Here is a 16583-nt window from a genome sequence, read left to right as displayed (position 1 = left end):
TTTAGTAATGTTGCCTCTTTATCCTGATTTTGATAATTTGAGATGTCTCCCCCCTGTTTCCTCCAGAAACGTCCTACTAGGGACTAATTAATCATAGTATGTTAGAGTCCTGCTCTATTCAGCCCAATATGTAAATAATCTTTGGATCTGCTTCTGCTTTTTTCCTCTCTTGATTATTGGTTACATTTATCTGCCTTTTCATAAGACTTTTAGGGATTTTTCTGTGCAGTTAAAAGCCTTTTGATGTAGCCTCCCAGCTTGCCATTCTACTTACAGGCTCAGCAAATGGGGAAAATTTGGCTCAAATTTTGTGCTTCACCAGTTTCTAATCTGCCCTGCCAACCTCAGTGGGCTGCCAAATGCTCTGCTATAGTCTTTCTACCTGGGAAAAGGCTGATCTTTAGCCATGGCCAGAATCAGATAATGCCCCCAGAGAAAGAAATGATGTTTCCTCACATAGTGTATTAGTTGCAGTGGCTGCTTTAACAAATTACCACAGATTAGGTGGCTTAAAAACAAGATAAATTTATTTTCTCAGAGTTCTGGAGGTTAGGTCCCCCCCAATGACCTCTTTTTAACTTGATTACATTTGCAAAGTCCTTATTTTGACATAAGGTCACATTCATAGGTACTGTAGGTTAGGACTTCCACATATCTTTTTTGAGGGACACAATTTAACCCATAATCCCGAGAAGGACCTTTTTTCCTCTGGAATTTTAATTCATCTACTGTACTTTGCTCTCAGATTCTCCAATTTGCCATATGAAAAAATTGTGCCAATTTACCCATTTTTTTCTACTTGCTGCCAGCTACAACTTACTATATCCACTCAGAAACAAGTGTACTGATATTTTAAAATCCATTTTCATAGCCTTTGTACTTAGTACTAATTTATTACAGATTTTGACAATAGTTTGAATCTTAGTTCAGTTTTTGGTTTTGTGAATTTTCATATTGTGCTTCATGAGCATTTTAGTGGAAGTTACGGTAGAGTTTCAGAAAGGGGCAGTTGGCTATTTATAGTAGCTGGTATTAGAGTACTCTCTGTTCAGACACTGTTTTAAACACGTAAAAGGCATTATATCATTTAATTTATACAACAAGCTTATAAAAGAGTTACATTCATCATATGCACTTTAACTGTGGTTATTGTGATAATTATAGGTCATATTAAAACATTCACTTGATATTTGGATTATGAAGATACCAAAACTTGTTTTTCCCAGATTATAAATTTAAAGATGTTACATCAGAATATTAGAGCCATATTTACAAGTACAATGCTTATCTTATTGTATTAGCTGTTTAGATTTCTGTATTTCTTGCTAGAGTATGAGCTATTTTAGGACAGAGACCAAATCTTATCCATTTTTATATTACCAATACCTAGCATCACATAATAGCTATAGTGCTTGTTGGATAGATAAAAATGGAAAGTATTGCATATTATATAACTTATTGTAATAGTGTATTTGTTTGGTAATATGAATGACTCTTGAGTTTGTATTAAAACTTCTGTACACAAATGGAAAGTATTGAACACATTTGCTATCATCCCCATTCTTGTGCCCAGGGCAGACATCACTAATCAGTTAAAGAACTCTTTCCCCCTAATCTTGGATATAGCCAACAGTTACCTCTTTAACTGTGCAGTTTGGGCAGCCACTGCCAAATTATGTTAGTGTACCTATTCATAGAATATTACTTACCACTTCCAGTATACTAGTAGGAGCAGTGGGCTAGGTGTCTGGAAGCATGGGATAAAGCCTGGCTTTGAGGTATATTAGGTATATGATTTTGAACTTATTAATTTTTCAGTCCTCCATTGCTTCATCTGTAAAATGGGAATCATAGTAGTTACGTGGTTTAAAGGACAAAAAAAAGAACAGAACGGCATGTTTCATACTGAAGAGAGCTAAGGCACTATGGTCCCATGTCCTGGGTCAAGCTCTTGTAAATTAGATGAACTTAGACAAGTGGGTAAACTCCATGATGACAGCATTTGCATTTTTAATTTTAAATTTGTTTTCCTTCTTGTCTCCAGCGTAGGACTTAGTTAATAAATACACAAATGGTATTTACTGAATTAAATGATTTGCCATATAAGGAGATTTTAGAAGATTATACCTGATGCCCCTTTTTGTTCATGTTTTCTATAATTCTTGAAAATGGATGTATAAGTGCTTTGAAGGCTAAAGGGTACATTTCTAAGGGACTGTTTTTTTTTTTTTTTTAAAGATTTTATTTATTTATTTGAGAGAGAGAATGAGAGACAGCACGAGAGGGAAGCGGGTCAGAGGGAGAAGCAGACCCCCCGCCGAGCAGGGAGCCCGATGTGGGACTCGATCCCGGGACTCCAGGATCATGACCTGAGCCGAAGGCAGTCGCTTAACCAACTGAGCCACCCAGGCGCCCCGCTAAGGGACTGTTTTTTAATTCTGGCTAGATTATCGCTATGAAGCTGTTACAGCAGAGACTTTTATTGATATTAAAGCTAGATAACTGGTGTCAGGGTTAGATTTTTCAGTAGGGAGTCAAAAGTTAGAGTGAGAACTACAAAACTCTGTTGGACTAAATAATGATCATTTACATAGCAATATTAGACAGTCCACCCTCACACAGTTTGTTTTAAAAGTACTTGCTTAATGTGTGACTCTTGATTTCAGTTCAGGTCATGACCTCAGCATCATGGGATTGAGCTCTGCATTAGGCTCTGCACTGGGCACAGAGCCTGCTTAAGATTCTCTCTCTCCCTCTGCCTCTGTGTCCCCCCCCGCAACCCCACCCCGCTCGCACACATGCTCTCTGTCTCTTAAAAAAAACAAAACAAAAGTACTTGCTTAATAATTCTAACATATACATAGCACCCTCCCTCATCCCGTTTTCTTTGGAATATTGGTAAGATGATACTTGGTTCTTATCTAGCAAGAAACACTCTTTTGTTGCTACTCTGTAGGAATGATTTGCCTAGAATTGGTATCCAATGGACAATTAATTATTTATATGCCTCTGGATGCAGGCAATGATGATCTTAATGCATTTTGTGGTTATTTTTTCTAGAACATTATGGTTTAAACCTGTTGTAAATAGATTAATTTTCAGGTTTCTTTATTTCCTTAAAAGTCAGGCCACTAAATAGAATATTTTTTGACATATACAGTCTACAGTCACTTTGAATCTTATATCTGCATCTTAAAGAAATTCAAATAGCAAATAACCATGCTGGTGAACTTGAGCAATTTTTAAAGCTCTTCTTCTGTTAATGGAGGACATTAGCTGCTTTCTTTTTGACTGTGAAAGATTCAGGTCAACAAAGAGATAGCAGGATGCATATTGCTTCAGATTTCCTTCATTTACCTGTTGCTGGAGGCATTTTCAGATGTGAAAAAGACAATGACTGCTTCTTTTCATTACCTTTTCCCTTCTTTTAAAATTAGATACCTGTCAGAACTAATGATGTAATGTATGGGGATTAACATAAGAATAAAAAATAAAAAAAATAACCCCCCCCCAAAAAAAATTAGATACCTGTCTGGTGTGTGTTTGTGGCAAAATATCATTCATGGGGTGTGTGTGTTTGTGTGTGTGCGTGTGCAAGCTTGCGTGGGCGCATGAGGCACAAAGGAGAAAGCTTAAAGGTAGGTATATCTCTTTTACTTTCCTTAGGCAAAACTGTTTTCCTATTTGGTCTTAGATCTGCTCAGTGTTAACGGCAAGTTCTAAATCATGACTTTTGGGACAATACATTTTCAAGCAGAATCTATGCCATAACTTCCTTTTAGGATGTTCTGATTTTATGGATTCACATCTCCTGTCTTTCTAGCCGCAGGAGTTTCTGGGCCTGTCGACTTGTGAGAACTATGTTATATTCAAAGCTATGGGACCCCATGAAATACTAGAGTTTGCATTTCATAGTCCGTTCTGTTTTCTGATGTATCACATGCAACCTCATAGGATTTCCATACACATCTCCCGAAATGAGCCTCAGGTTCTCCCTGCACAGCCCCCACCCCCAACTCCCCTGGAAATAGGATTGTAGCTTGAAGGTTCCCTGAGTTTTGTAGTTTAAAAAATCTCTGTTCTCACTCTGTAATGTAGTGGAAAGAGCGTTTATTTGGAGTCATTTATTTAATCATTTTTACTGAATGCCTTCTCTGTGTCCAGCAGGATCTGGGAATTCAAAAGTGAATGAGAGATATGATCCTGGTGTTTATAGTCTGTTTGAACTTCTAGATTTGTCACTTACCAGTTGTCTATCTTAGGCAAATCATTTTACCTCTGAAACTCCACTTCCAGATCTTTAAAATAAGGGCTAATTCTATTTTTCAAAGTTGTGATCATTAATTAAGATTTTACCAAAAGGTAAAAGTCTTGGCACATTTCTGAAAAATAGTAGACATTCACTCAACAAATGTTAGTATCTTCCCTCCTACATCTAAGAGTTACTGTGAAAATCAAATGCAATAATGAACATGGAAATGCCCTGTGAATTGGAAACGTAGTTATAGACAAAGTTAAGAGTTTTAGGGAGTCAACACATACTACCACTTTCTTCACCTTGCAAGTTCAAGTCAAATGAGAAGAGGCAGACATCTCAAGATCAAAGTAGCCACCTAATTACAGATTAAAGCTGTACTGAAGATTGTAGTTTTGATGTGCTTTCTAATTCTTTCTCTAGAATTAAATTTACCCACTCAGGCATATGCAGGCAAAGGTAGGTGCAAGTCTTACCCACTGAGACAGGTAACTTACTGTAAAGCAGAGAGCAAAGAGAAGAATGCATCCTGTACAGAGGCCAAGAGAACCTTGGAATGGAGCTGCACATGGACAGTTCTGTTTTCAGACACATCAGTCGCCTAAGTCACTCCACCTTATGTGGGAAAGAAATTGGAAGTGCTATTCTGGGGGGAAGTCTTTCCGCATGGAAAGGAAACATGAGGACAGAAAATAATGTTTTCTCCAACGGATATGCACATTGCTGTGAAGAAACTCAAATTCAGCCTCCCTCCTCCAACTTCCCATTCTTACTTAAATTTTGGAAATGGCTGTCTCATATATTAAAATACCATTGTATTTCCTTCAAAGTGGTTTAAAACTCTTTTACCAGCTTATGATATGTTCAGTGAAAAATGCAGATTAGGAAATTCTGCTATATTACAGTGTATAATATATTCTATATACACAATGTATATTGTATGCATGGTGTGTGTGTTGTGTGTGTATGTTTGTATACTAAAAGAATGGCTATTTATAGAGGACATGGAGAGTGAAATCACATTAAAGTGCTTAATGTGACCATTTTCAGATGATTGTGGATGATGATTATTATGCTTTTTATACTTTTCAGAATTTCTGAAATTTTTAAAAAGTTGACAGTCCCCTTTCCCTCAGAAAACCAACTTAAAAAAAGCACAAAACCAAACCCAGCCATATTGTTTTTCTCCTCTAATTTTTGCAAAGTTTTATAATTTTTCCTTGTTATGTTCAATACAAGTGATCTAACAAACTCATTTTGTATACTTAACAGTGTTGGAAGAAAAATTCACCTGAAGACTAATTAAATATTATTAAATTGCAAAATTATAGGTGACATTGTCATTCCTAAATAGCCACCTTTTAATTATTTGTGAATAATGATAAGTCCTGAAGGTAAGGTCAACATTTCTAATTCTTTTTCTTCATCAGCATCTTTTCACATTTTTTTTTTTATTTTTAAAAACTTTATTTATTTGACAGAGAGAGAAGCAAGAGAGGGAACACAAGCAAGGGGAGTGGGAGAGGGAGAAGCAGGCTTCCCGCTGAGCAGGAAGCCCGATGCGGGGCTCGATCCCAGGACCCTGGGACCATGACCTGAGCCAAAGGCAGATGCCCAACAACTGAGCGACCCCGGTGCCCCATCTTTTCACATTTTTAAGAGCTATCTGTATTTACAGTTCTGTGAAATATATGTTCATATTCTTTGCCTATATTTTCTATTTTTTTAATATTATTCTTGTCAAGATGCAGATGCTCTTTGTATACTAGAGAAATATTAGGAAAATATTTGTATATTACAGAAATATTAGTCCATTGTAATGTGAATTAAAATAACTTCTCATTTTGTTATTTTGCTGATAATCTTTTGACATAACTTTTGGTGAGCTTTTTGTCATATAGATTTTATTCTTAAACTCAGACCCAATTTGTCCATCTTTGCTTTTACAGCTTCTCTGTTTTGCCATACTTAAAAAAGGCTTCCACTTTTGAGTTATGAAGGTAGTTGTTTCCCATATTTTATTCTGAACTAATATGTTTTCATTTTTACATTTAAACACTGATATATTGCAATGTTTATTAGAATAAGAAATGGGTGTAGATGCAATTGTTTTTCCCCCAGATGGCTATCTAAATTTACAGTATCATTTATGGAATAATTAGTCATTGCCTTATCTTTGTTTTATACTAAATTTTTGTATGCATGTGTATTTATTTCCTGACTTCTATTTTGTTTTCAAGGTTCCATTTTTTAAAAGTTATCATACTTTAAAAGTTATGTTGTTATATTTTTTATTTTAAATTATGGTTAGGTAAGTCCCATCTCTTTGTTCCAAGAATACAGCCTAGAAGTGAACTCAAGAGTTGATGTTTGGCTGGAAAAATCACACATAGATCTATCATCTTTTATTCCAACAACTTCAGCAGTTTCTTTGTTTTGGTCAATATTATAGCTTTTGCTATCTTGGAAATGTGCCACTTGAAATGACATTTAGTCAAGCTCCTATGATGCAATTGATCTTTCAATTATTAGCAATCTGGAATGCAGCTGGGTTTCAAGTAGAAGGAAAAGTCAAGGATAGGCAACTTCCTTATGTACAACTGGTTGTTATCACAGGGAAGCAGGGACTGAACAAGAGAATTTAGGAGGAATATACATCCTTGTTCTTTGTCTTTCACTGAGACAACTTTTCAGTATCTATTTGGATTGAGAAATAACAGTCATCAAAAGGAATAAAATCTTGCCATTTGCAACGACGTGAATGGAACTGGAGAGTGTTATGCTGAGCGAAGTAAGTCAGTCAGAGCTTTAAAGACATGTATCGTATGACCTCACTGATATGAGGAATTCTTAATCTCAGGAAACAAACTGAGGGTTGCTGGAGTGGTGGGGGGTGGGAGGGATAGGGCGGCTGGGTGATAGACATTGGGAAGGGTATGTGCTATGGTGAGTGCTGTGAATTGTGCAAGACTGTTGAATCACAGATCTGTACCTATGAAACAAATAATACCTTATATGTTAAAAAAAGAAGAAGAAGAAGAAGATAGAAGGGGAAAATGAAGGGGGGGAATCGGAGGGGGAGATGAACCATGAGAGACGATGGACTCTGAGAAACAAACTGAGGGTTCTGGAGGGTAGGGGGGTGGGAGGGAGGATGGGTTAGTCTGGTGATGGGTATTAAAGAGGGCACGTTCTGCATGGAGCACTAGATGTTATATGCAAATAATGAATCATGGAACACTACATCAAAAACTAATGATGTAATGTATGATGATTAACATAACATAAGAAAAAAAAAAGAAAAGCCTAGTGGTGCCATTTGGAAAAAGATGCCAAATTTGTGCGTATAGGTATGTGACATGCTAGGTACTTGAAATAGTTCATTCCAAATAATACAGGAGGTCAAAATGGTTACATAACCATTTCACTACATGGGAATATTTCTGTTGTTCTAATTTGGTTAGTTTAAGTAGCACTAAGCTGTACACCCAACACTAATGTAACATTGTATGTCCACTATACTCAAATAATAACAAAGGAGTTACTGAATGGAAAAAAATAAGGATATGGAAGGTGATACCAGCTATTAACTTTACATTATAATTGTGAAATTATAATAGTGGTCCTCTGAGTGTTGGGGTTATCAATAGTTTTAGCCTCTAATTTTTGTGGGTTTTTTCCTAAATTTTTTTACAATCAATGAAAAATGCAATACTTTTTGCTTTTTTGGGGGACGGTGAGAACATTTAAGTTCTATCTTCTTAGCAAATTTCAATGATAGAATGCAGTGTTATTAACTATAGTCACCATATTATGTACTAGAGCCTTAGACGTCATTCATCTTATAACTGAAAGTTTGTACCCTTTAACTAACCTCTCCCTATTTCCCCCAATCCCAGTTTCTGGCAACTGCTTTTCTATTCTCTATTTCTATGAATACAGAAATGAATGCTGCAATGAACATGGGAGTAGAAATATCTTTTTGAGATAATGGTTTTGTTTCCTTTGGATATATACCCAAAAGTGGGATTGCTAGATCATATGGTAGTTCTAATTTTAAGGAACCTCCATAGTGTTCTCCACAGTGGTTGTACCAGTTTACATTCCCACCAACAGTGCACTAGGTAGGGTTCCCTTTTCTCCACATCCTCACCAGCATTTATCTCTTGACTTTTTGATAATTGCCATTCTAGCAGGTGTCAGCTGTTTTGATTTGCATTTCCCTGATGATTAGTGATGTGCATATTTTTATGTACCTGTTGGCCATTTGTATGTCTTCTTTGGAAAAAAATGTCTATTCAGGTCATTTGCCTATTTTCTAAATGTATTATTTATTTTATTTTATTGTGCTATTTATTGGTATGAATGAGTTCCTTATATATATTTTGGATGTTAACTTTTTTATCTGGTCTATGGTTTGGAAATATTTTCTCCTATTCCATGGGTTCCTTTTTCATTCTGTTGCTGGTTTCCTTTGCTGAGCAGAGCTTTTTAGTTTGATGTAGTCTTACTGGTTTATTTTTGCTTTTGTTGCTTTTGCTCTTTATATATCCAAAAATCCTTTTCAGACCAATGTCAAAGAGCTTTTTTCCTATATTGTCTTCTAGGATTTTTACAATTTCAGGTTTTACATTTAATCCTTTAATCCAGTTTGAGTTAATTTTTGTGAGTCATGTAAGATAGGGGCTCAGTTTTATTCTTTTGTGAATATCCAGTTTTCCCAATACCATCACATTAATTTATTTTTGAACATTAAACCAGTCTTGAAATAAATCATGCTGTATAATTCTTCTCATACATTATTGGATTCAATTTGCTAATATTTATTGAGGATTTTGTATATATGTTCATGAGAGTTATTGGTATGTAGTTTGTTTGTTTGTTGGTAATGGTTATTTGCTGGTTTTGGTTGTAGGGTAATGCTGTCCTCACAGAATAAGTAAGAAAGCTGCTATTACTAAATTCTTAATCTCCACTCTTTGTTTCCCCTCCTGTGCACACTGCTCTCTTTCTCCCTTATATTACCCTGCTAGACACCACTCTGATTAGATTCATTCACTATCAAGAAATATATATATTTTTAAGATTTTACTTATTTATTTGACAGAGAAAGAAAGAGCAAGCACAAGCAGGGGGAGCAGCAAAGGGAGAGGGAGAAGCAGGCTCGATGCGGGACTCGATCCCAGGACTCTGGGATCATGACTCGAGCTGAAGGCAGACGCTTAACTGACTGAGCCACCCAGACATCCCAAGATAATATTTTTTAAAAAGTCGTTGCATTTAGCAAATTTTACTAAAGATTTGGCATCCAAGAGGGGGATTAACACACAGTGCAGCACAGCACAGCATACAATTCAAATTTATATTCGACATCCTTTCTCTTAAATACCCTTCTGCTATCTGAAATATTGTGAACTTTTTTTTTTTTTCCCAGTTCCACCTCATCTATCCCTGGATTTTAGTTGTACTGAAGGACCCTTCTTTTTTGTCTCTCCTTAGTTCTCTTTTCAAAAATCATCTGGTTTTATAATGTAAACAATTCAATTTTCTTCAGTAAGTTCTGGGCCTATGTTTGTATATTATTTAGGGGAGGCTGATACTGCTTGCTTAATAAAATTAGCATTTAATATTTATGTCATAGTTTGCTGTGGGTCCCCAGAGAGGCTCTGCCCCATGCAGTCCTTCAGGGCACCAGGCACCTTCCATGTAGTGGCTCTGCTCTCTCCTTGGACAAATGAGATAAAGATCTCAAAGGATGGCCCGAGAGATTTTAGGGTCAGGCCTGGAAGTATCATTTGTCACTCCCTCCTGTATTCTACTATTCAGAACTTATTCACTAACTACAAGAGAGGGTGCAAAATGCTGTCTGGCTGTGTGCTCCAGAGAAAATTAAATTTCCTTTGATGAATATATAAGATTCTTTCTGTCAAGCTTCAGAAAAATATAAGGTTGACCTGCTAAGTAGAGAAGCCCAGTCTGGGTCTCCACTCCTTTACTAACATTTTAGCAAGAAATTCCTTTCTTATACATGAACTCACCATCTTAAGCAGGCCTTCTTGTTTGATTTGATAATTCCAAATTCCTTAGAAAGAAGAGGCTCTCATCAATTTTGTTTCTTTGTCTTATTGTTTGCTTATTTGTCTTAAACTGCCCTTTTTATTGCTTTCATACTTAGCCTGGTTTATTCAGTAGGCATATATACTTTGGTACCTTTAAATTTTTCACTAAGCATACTCAAGGGATCTTTTCTTATAGATTGGTGCTATCTACTGGACTCTGAAATGATACCAGCTGCATTTAGTTCTGATTTTAACGAAAAGGCTCAATGTTAATGTTTCTTGAGCTTTTTGATTATAGTTGGAAATCTGTCCTTACATTTCGTGAAAGCCCACTTTCCCTTACTGTCCCCTAAGGATTCCCCTGTCACCTTTTTCAGTTTGTTAGCTGCTTTCTTTATTTTTATTTCTTATCTGTTTCCAAGTTATTCCCTTTAGCTACCTTGATTTCTTGTTCCTTTTTTTTTAAACTTTGATTGCTCCCCACGTTCCCATAATCAACTGGGTGGTTGTTTATCACTACTTATACATTCAGTCCCCCAAAATGAAAGGAGTTAATGAATACTTCAATTATGTCTGTTTGCTCCCCATTCCCTGACCTTCCCATTAATTTTGGTCTCCCAGTGTGTTTTTTACATTATAGTTGCATTTTGTACAATTTTGTTTTTCAGAATTTGATATGTGAATCAGTTTGACTTTGAATTCACTTTTTATGGGCTATTTTGTGACAGTCTTTATCAAGCAGTTTTGGGATTAGCCAATGCAATAGAGATAAAGATTGCTTAAATTGAACTCAGGAAAGGATTTCTATGGACATGGTATAAATTGAAGAGATTATAATCCCAACAATCTAGGAGAAGCAATACAACATTTTGTTCAAATTTAGATTTTTTTAATATGAAGTATCTCTCAAATTAAGCTCTTTAATGCATGTATCAGTTTAGAGTCTGGCTAGTAGCCTGCTGCTTTTGTTGGTGGGATTATCTCTTTTTTAAACTAATGGGTTAAATATAACAGGTGAGGTTAGTACAGTTACCAATGCAACAAAATGATTGAAACTAAGGTTTACAAAATCTTTCTTGGGGGTAGTGATCATTTTATGAAGGGTAATTTTTTTGAAGGATATGGATGGAGAACTGTTCCTTGCCCAGTGAGTATATGGAGTAGCTAACACTTTTATCTCATTGACAGTAATAGTTATATGATTTATTGGCAAGCTTCCTCTTCCCCAGCATTCTAGAAGTCACCACTTACCACAGGGTTGAGCTGTGAGCACATTACCAGGGCCTGGCCAGTTAGCTGGGCCATTTTGATTGATTTAGAGATGGATGTGTGACCCAAACATGGCCAGTAAGAGCCCACCAAAAATTTTTGCTGGAACTTTAAGGAAAAAGTACATCCTCTACCTCTTAGTTGCTAGGTTTTAAGTTGGAGCTGCTGGGAGCTCTTGTTGCCATCATGTGGAGAGAACTCTGCCTAAGGACAAAACAGAATGAGGAAAGCAGAACCAAGAGTGAGAAAGACAAAATTTACTGATGTCATTTTTGAAGCCCTGGGTCTATCTAATGGAGTCTAAAGTCAGCACCTCTTAGACTTTTCAGGAATGTAAGACATTAAGGTGCCTTTTCATTTAAGCTAGTTTTGGTTGAGTTTCTTGCACAGACAACTAAAATTGTACCAAGTGTATCACTGATTAACTAGAACTTTTTTTTTAAAATGATGTCTTCACGAACCATGAGAGATGATGGACTCTGAAAAACAAACTGAGGGTTCTAGAAGGGAGGGGGGTAGGAGGATGGGTTAGCCTGGTGATGGGTATTGAGGAGGGCACGTTCTGCATGGCGCACTGTGTGTTAAGCACAAACAATGAATCATGGAACACTTCATCTAAAACTAATGATGTAATGTATGGTGATTAACATAACAATAAAAAATTTAAAAAAATAATGTCTCCAAATTAGAATATTCATTTTAGTAGGGCAAAAAAGGCCCTTCTTTATATTATTCAACATTCTATCTCTATCACATATTACAGTGACTGGCACAGAGATGTACTTAATAAATATTTATGGAATGAATAAATGATTAATTTAATTAGTTCAATTTAATTTAATATTTTAGTTCAAGTTGTTAGGCACCTATTTTGTGCAAGGCCTTATCTTAGATGCTGGTAAGATGATAAAAGGAATACAAAAGATAGAGTCTCTTTCTCTTGTTTATAATTTTGTGCAGGCAATGAGGTATAACAATAATTTAAGGCAGAGTAAAAGAAGGACTAAAGGGAATGAAAGTTGTATGTCAAGGAGTAGCCATGTCATCAAAGAATTCTACAGTCAGATTGCCTGGATTTGAATCAATGCTATACACTTGTTAACCGAGTAACTTTGGGTACATTACTTAACTCAGTTTTCTTACCTGTAAAATGGGGGTAATATTTGTATGTTCCTTATAGATTTGTCATGAGGATAAATCAATACATTCTACTTAAAATGATTGAAATGTCTAAGATATATTAAGTATTCAGTAGCTTATAGTTATTTTTATTTCAGCAAGCAAAGATGTCTGCAACATGATTAAATTTTGAAAGAAGAGAGAATTGGAAATAGTGTAACCCTTGGAAGCTGAATACTGATTATATCACAAGTCAATATCAACTATTAACAAAACCATACATATATGTGAAATACAAAATGATCCAGCAAAATCTTACTTTAGTGTTTTGTCAGTTAGATTTATACAATGGTGGATTTGTTTTAGAGAGGAGTTAAAGCATGCATCCTTGGTAAATGGAAGAAAGGACCTCTACATTTTATTTTTAAGATTTTTATTTTTATTTATTTATTTTTTTTTAAGATTTTATTTTTATTTATTTGACACAGAGAGAGAGACAGCGAGAGAGGCAACACAAATAGGGGGAGTGGGAGAGGGAGAAGCAGAGCTTCTGCGGAGCAGGGAGCCTGATGTGGGGCTCTATCCCAGGACCCCAGGACCATGACCTGAGCCGAAGGCAGATGCCCAATGACTGAGCCACCCAGGCACCCCTATTTTTAAGATTTTAATAAGAAACAATTTAACATTTGAAACCCAAAGTGCTAATGACAATGCTGTGTTCTTTTGTTTTGTTTTTTGTTTGTTTTTAGAGAGGGAGAGAAGTGGGGGAGGGGCTGAGGGAGAGGGAAACAGAATCTTAAGCAGGCTCCATACCTAGCCCAGAGCTCAGCCTGGAGCCCAACATGGGGCTCAATCTCATGACCCTGAAATCATGACCTGAGCTGAAATCAAGAGTTGGATGCTTAACGACTGATCCACCCAGGCACCCCCAACAATGTTGTTGTTTTTTTCTAGATATTTTGCAAGAGGAAAGGGGGAAAAAAAAAGGATTTTCAAAGATAAGTGTGTGTAACGGTCTGCTATAAGGTAGATAGGCATTAAGATGAACTATTAGATAGAGATGGGCTTCTAGATTCATTAATATACAATGTTTACGCCTTATAAAATTTGATGAAAGTTTTCAAGTGTCATTCAGAAATAAGTATCATTCTATGTTACAAAATGCTTTTTATAAATACTTTTATTCTTTTTTACTTTAATCTTTACTTCATAGTAAAGTAGTAATTTCCTGAGGGTCTCTGGGTATAAAGGAAAATGGAGGCCCATTAATGGAAAATAAAAGTAACTTCAAATATGCTTAATACTGCTGGCCTACATATTTCAGAAACATGGGGGGCATTTCCACTTAATTCAGAGGTCTTATGGAGAGAATGAAAGAGTATGGTATGGTAAACAACAGGCGCTTTGAAAATCTTAAGGAAAATAGTTTAAAGTTGTGTGACCTTGGGCTATAATAGCCTTTCTGAGCCCAAGATTCCCCAGGAGTAGAAAGTAGATCACATTAACTTCATAGTGTTTTTGTGGGGATGAGAGATAATATTTACAGGCTGAACACTCATGGTTTTTGGCATGTGGTAGGTGATTAGTGTATGATAGCTATTCTTATAAATTATATACTATCTCCAATTATGAATAACAGAAATACATCAATGAGATTTTATATAGTAATGGGGAACATAAACATATATAAAAATAAAAATAAAAGAATGGATGACTGCTGGAAATTCATAGGCAGAAAGATGTGAATAAGCAAAAGTAGAGAGCAAGTGCTACGTAACAACTTACGAGATTTCAGTAGATGTTGATGAGTCTTAGCCAATGTCATTGCAGTGAATAGGCATGTTCAGCATTGTGGCTTGACTTTTTCATCGTTCCAGGCTGTTCCAAAGGTAAAAGGATGGAGGTTTTCCAGATAAAGATTTTGACAGTGAAATAGCCATCTTCCACTTTTTCTTCTCAGGCTGCATGCCTTTTTTTTTTTTTTTTAAGATTTTTATTTATTTATTTATTTTTGAGAGAAAGAGAGAGAGAGAGAGAAACAGCTTGAGAGGGGTGAGGGTCAGAGGGAGAAGCAGACTCCCTGCCGAGCAGGGAGCCCGATGCGGGACTCGATCCCAGGACTCTGGGATCATAACCTGAGCCGAAGGCAGTTGCTTAACCAACTGAGCCACCCAGGCACCCACTGTATGCCTTTTTTATTTAGCCTATGAAATAAATATAAATCTAGTTTCTTCTAGGAACCTGAATTCCTGCCTTAGCATTCTCTATCCAACTTCCTGCTCTTATTCCTACAGCCTTTTCTGGCCTCCTCTCCTGACCTTCCACCTTGCTCAATTTCCCTTTAATGGGAAATTGTTTAATGAAACATTTGTTTGATGTTTCATTTGTTTGATGAAAAGTTCTCTCACCTCTCAAAACTGTGTTCCTTAGGGACAGTCTTTTTTTTTTTTTTTTTAAAGATTTTATTTATTTATTTGAGAGAGAGAGAATGAGAGAGAGCACATGAGAGGGGGGAGGGTCAGAGGGAGAAGCAGACTCCCTGACGAGCAGGGAGCCCGATGCGGGACTCGATCCCGGGACTCCAGGATCATGACCTGAGCCGAAGGCAGTCGCTTAACCAACTGAGCCACCCAGGCGCCCCTTAGGGACAGTCTTAATCCATCTCACACCTTGGAAGGAACACAGCCCTCCTTGAGAATTATAAAATATACATTGGGATATCAAAAGCAGTTACTTTCTGGCCTTAAGGACTCTTCATTGTCTTAGACTGAAACAGATAAAATCCCCAGATTTATATTTTAACATATATAATTTTATCCACTGGCCCTGAGTTATCCTTAAGAAGTCATAATTTTCCTTCTTTTTCTTTTTTAATGGAACACTTAATGAATTTGAGTGTTATCTATGTGTAGGGATCATGCTAATCTTCTCTGTATTAGTCCAATTTTAGTATATATACTGCTGCAGTGAGCTTCCTCTTCTCTTCCCTTCCCTTCCCTGTCCTTCCCTTTTTTTTTCTTTCTTTTCGTAGAAGGGGATCTCCCACTTATGTATGGTCTATTTGCAATAGTTTAAAACTCCATTTTACTTTAAGCAGATAGACTTTTTTTTTTTTTTTTAATTTCTTGCCTGGAAAAAATCTTGCAAAGCAAATCCAGCATATAAAAAAGAAAAATCAAAGCTGCTCTTGTTGAGGGGTACGTGGGTCTAAACCTCTGACTGCTCTTTTATCCCCATTATTTCTGTGGTCCCTACTGCAGTAGCTCCGAGGAGCCCCAGGCCTGGGGAAGCACATTTGAAAACATTTGGGTTAGTGAAATGAGTTATTAACTGGAACTCTGAAGTTTTAGCTTTAGTTTTAACATTAAATTTGCATGTGTCACTGATAGGGTTAATTGTTTTATCTGTAAAACAAAGGTTTAGAACAGTGGTTCTCAATTATGGCTGCATGTTAGAATCACCTGGGGAGCTTTTAAAAATCCTGATGCTTAGGCCTCACTCCCTACCAATTAAATTAGAATCTCTGGGGCGTGACCCAGGCAACAGGCATTTTTTAAAGCTCCCTAGGTGATTCCAATTTGCAACCAAGTTTCAAAACCTCCAAAGAATTTTTGAGCAATAATATTCCACAAGTCCATGGGGCTGTGGAGCTTGTTTTGGTAGAGGTAGTTAAAATGTGCAGTCTATTCATGGATAGATAGTACTTAGTGAGGAGCTGGGATGAAGGTGGGCATAAAGATTGGAAAGGAGGAAAAAAGTTTTTTGATTATCTTAATAGCTCAGTGTGTTGGGCAAAACACTTAACTTTGTTATATCCCTGATGGGAGTGATTTTAACTTCCTGTAAAATGACACTCTCAACTGAGAAATCATATTTAAATG

General features: G+C 36.4%; 1 non-coding gene across 1 annotated transcript; it reads right to left on the bottom strand.

Annotated features, from left to right (window-relative positions):
* Positions 1-15569: 15569 nt before the first annotated feature.
* On the bottom strand, positions 15570-15672 carry LOC118018293. Its single transcript, XR_004681368.1, has one exon. It is a non-coding gene; the product is annotated as a U6 spliceosomal RNA (small nuclear RNA).
* Between the last annotated feature and the right edge of the window lie 911 nt (positions 15673-16583).

The sequence above is a fragment of the Mirounga leonina genome, unplaced genomic scaffold (genome assembly GCF_011800145.1).
Source record: "Mirounga leonina isolate KUSES-001 unplaced genomic scaffold, KU_Mleo_1.0 Mir_170, whole genome shotgun sequence".
Classification (NCBI taxonomy): Eukaryota; Metazoa; Chordata; class Mammalia; order Carnivora; family Phocidae; genus Mirounga; species Mirounga leonina.
The sequence above is the reverse complement of the archived record's forward strand: the minus strand, read 5'-3'. Positions and strand labels throughout refer to the sequence as shown.